This window comes from Schistocerca serialis, chromosome 1 (assembly GCF_023864345.2).
Source record: "Schistocerca serialis cubense isolate TAMUIC-IGC-003099 chromosome 1, iqSchSeri2.2, whole genome shotgun sequence".
NCBI lineage: Eukaryota > Metazoa > Arthropoda > Insecta > Orthoptera > Acrididae > Schistocerca > Schistocerca serialis.
This window is the reverse complement of record NC_064638.1, coordinates 98413431-98417457: the sequence shown is the minus strand read 5'-3', so window position 1 is coordinate 98417457 and position 4027 is coordinate 98413431.

Here is a 4027-nt window from a genome sequence, read left to right as displayed (position 1 = left end):
GCATTGTCGGAGCTGTCACGTTTACTCACGTTATTCACGTGAGAAGGCCTGATCTATCGCCGGACGACGGGAATTAAGACTTTGAACACGGAATGGTAGTTGGAGCTACACGAATGAGAAATTCCTTTTCGGAAATCGTTAGGGAATTCAATATTCTGAGGTCCTCAGTGTCAAGAGTGTGCTGTAAACACCAAATTTCAGACGTTACCTCTCACCATGGACGATGAAATGACCGACGGCATTCACTTAATGACCGAGAGCATGGGTGTTTGCGTAGAGCTGCAGTGCTTACAGACAAGCAGAACTGCGTAGAATAACCGCATAAATCAATGTGGGAAGTATAACGAACGTATCCGTTCGGACAGTGCGGCAAAGTTAGGCATGCATATATTTTTCTACTGCTACACAAGAACTAAGTTACAACAGTAGTGCTAATATTCGAAGTCTATAGTAGGCACTGGTTTAAGTCTGTTAACACATTAGTTATTATTTTATAAGATTTGTGGAATAACATTGTTTGTAGGAATCAATCGTAATTAGGTAATATCTCTGTATTTGACGGTATTTTGGCGGACAATGTAATTAACTGAGAAAAATATGTTTCTCCTACTTTAATATAACACTTTTGTGTTGCAAGTATTTACATTTAGATAATCCCCCACATGGACAGACACAGACGATCGATCCAACAGTTATAAATCGCAGCTTAAAACCAGCTTCATTAGCTGAGGACTCTATAATTGGAGCTCATCCATATTACACAGTCTTATCGTTGTTTGCAATAACATTGTTTCTCATTCGGGAGGACGGCGGTTCAAACTCACGTACAGCCATCCTGATTTATGGTTTCTGTGATTTCCCTATGTCGCTTCAGGTAAATGACGGGATGGTTCCTGCGAAAGAGCACGGACGTCTTCCTTCCGCATCTTTCCCTAATTCAATGAGACCGATGACTTCTTTGTTTCGTCCCCTCCCCTGAATTAACCAACCTACCAATAAAAACATTATTACTTCCCTGGTAATCTTCTCCTTGCACACAGAAATCGTGATTTGATGTTACTTAGTCACACATCTCCATTTTGTTAAAAGTCCAACAAAATCTTGTGATACATCCAAGTCCAGAAGGTAATAGTTGAGGCAGCTGGTCCAGTGATTTCTTCTGATGGCTGCAGAGTTTGGCGGTTTACCTCGATCAAATTGGTCCTTTATAGCATCCGTTTTAAAATCAGCTGACTCCATTTCATATGATATAGCCACAGGTTTTTAATGTTTCCTCGAAATGGTTTCCAGTACATCCTTTCCAGTATACGTCCTGCTGCTGCAGTATTGCTCCCATGTAGGAGACACCCTCCTCTTCAAATGGCTCTGAGCACTATGGGACATCTGTGGTCATCAGTCCCCTAGAACTTAGAACTACTTAAACCTAACTAACCTAAGGACATCACACACATCCATGCCCGAGACAGGATTCGAACCTGCGACCGTAGCAGTCGCACGGTTCCGGACTGAGCGCCTAGAACCGCGAGACCACTGCGGCCGGCACACCCTCCTCTGTTAAAGTACACATATGTGGTGGCATCTTCCTCTTATGTATCTAGTGCTTACACTAAAGCACCACAGTTTCTACTATATACTCCAATTGCCTCAAATGTATAATTTCCAAGTGTATCTATAGAACAAGTGTGACACTACTGACGTGGGGTGATTGCAAAGGATTCTGACGTATTGGTTTTGCAACGAATTATAATTGTAATCTTACAGAGGCTTTGTGCCGTAACAGATTCAGATATTTTTCATGTTGTATGACACAATGCAACCTTGAGTCGTCACTAAGTTACTAGAGTATACAAGTTATTTCTGAAGTGATATTCCTACACTGCAAAGCACTCGATAACAGACGGCATGGAACTTTATAGTTCAAGTCTAAATGGGTTGGGAATAGCATTCTACAGGGAGAAAATGTGTTAACTCTGTATGTGCCGATAAATGGTGTTATGGTCTACCAATTCTACGTTTTCAAACTAAAATCGGGATTTTTTAATACAGGTCAGTTTTTCAAAGGGAGACTTACAATAAAGGTGTAATCATACTTAGATTTGACCTATCTATGTGTATATAAGAAAACAGTATTACAATTACTGTTCTGTTGACTTATATTCCCCATGGATGAGTAGAATTTCTACCTTCTCATCGTTGGTGTACGTTCTACTCACACAACTTTTCAACTGACGATGGTTGACGGGATGACAGGTTTGCATTCTACGAGGGTCACTCCAAAATAAATGCACACTATTGTTGTAAAAATACAGTTTTCATTCTGCAAGTGTGAAAGTTTTACAGTGTGTAGATACATCCTTCGCGCTTGTTTTCAAACTTAGTTCAACCTGTTACCGTGAGTGGCACCATCACAGCACGTCTTCAAGATGGCTGCTACACTTGACGTTCGTCAGAAGCAACGTGCTGCCATGGAATTCCTGTGCTGTGAAAACGAGACAGTGGGAAACATCCACAAGAGGTTGAAAAAGGTGTATGGAGATGCTGCTGTCGATCGCAGTACAGTTAGTCGATGGGCATGAAAGCGGGCACGGCAATATTGAGGATTGTCCTCACAGCGGCAGGCCTCTTACTGCACACACTCCAGGAAATGTGCAGAGAGTTAAAGAATTGGTGAATGATGACAGACGCATCACAGTAAACGAATTGTCACGCTACGTTGGGATAGGGGAAGGAAGTGTTTGCAGAATACCGAAAGTATTTTGGCGTTAAAAAAGGTTTGTGCGAGGTGGGTTCCCAGGACGTGGACAGTGGCTCAGAAAGAAACAAGAAAGACGGTATGCAGTGAACTTTTAGAACAGTACAAGGATGGTGGAGATGAATTTCTTGGAAGAATTGTGACAGGTGATGAAACATGGCTCCATCATTTTTCAACAGAGACGAAGAGGCAATCAGTGGAGTGGCATCAAGCAAATTCACCCAAGAAAAAAAAAATTCAAAACTACGCCTTCTGCGGAAAAGTTATGGCTACGGTGTTTTTCGATTCCGAAAGACTCTTGCTTGTGGACATCATGCCAAGTGGAACCAAGGGTTGAGACAAGGCTTGCAACCCTTGTTCACAGTACGAGCAGCCCTTAGCGGCTCGCCATCTCACAACTATTCTTGATGTCGCCTTTCCGGCATAGATCTTTTTTAATATGTGACTTGTAAGTACTGCAGCTTTTCCAGTCAGTACAAACTTTAATTTTATTAATGTATTGCATACCTAATATGTTTTATAACAGTTAGTCTAATTCTGAAGACGACGCTCATAGTAGGGTCGAAACCTGGTCAATTTTGACTTAATATTTGTGACCGAGGGCTTATTTGTTCTAATATAATTCTGACACGGTCCCTGAACCTTAGCAGCTACATTCATTTAAATTCCTCTTTTTCTGATAATGCTGAAGGAACCTGCAGTAATGAGATAATTGTTCCTTTAAACTGCTTCACTTTACTGAAATAGTCTACAGATACCATTGTCGGCAGGTTTAGTTTTACATTTAATGGTGAAGTAAATCCCTAGACCTGGTGTCGTCCTTGATACTACATTTTTGTTTTGACGTCTGGGGTATAAGGGTTAGCTAGCAATAACTGCCTCCATGTGCTGTATTGCAGCTGTTTACTTGCTCACTGCTTAATATATTCCTGACTCTCTGAAGTCTTATTGTTGGCATATTTTGTGTTCTGCTAAACTTATCTTAACCATTTTCCTGATCGTTTTACCAGTTCACCTTGTGTCCCTAATTTTGACTGAATCAAATCAAAAGGTGATGACATCTTCTACTCATACATTATCTGGTATGGAGAAAGACCAGCTCCAGTGTGAACTACTGAATTATTTGTTCTGACTGCTAGACATTTTTTAAGTATCATAGCATTTTCGATACTGCGTGGTGGCTCTTATCATTTGTCCATTCGCTGCAGATGGAACAACCTTGTATGTAACTTCCTGATTTTCAATAAATGGCATAACTGTTTCATCAGTTTGGAC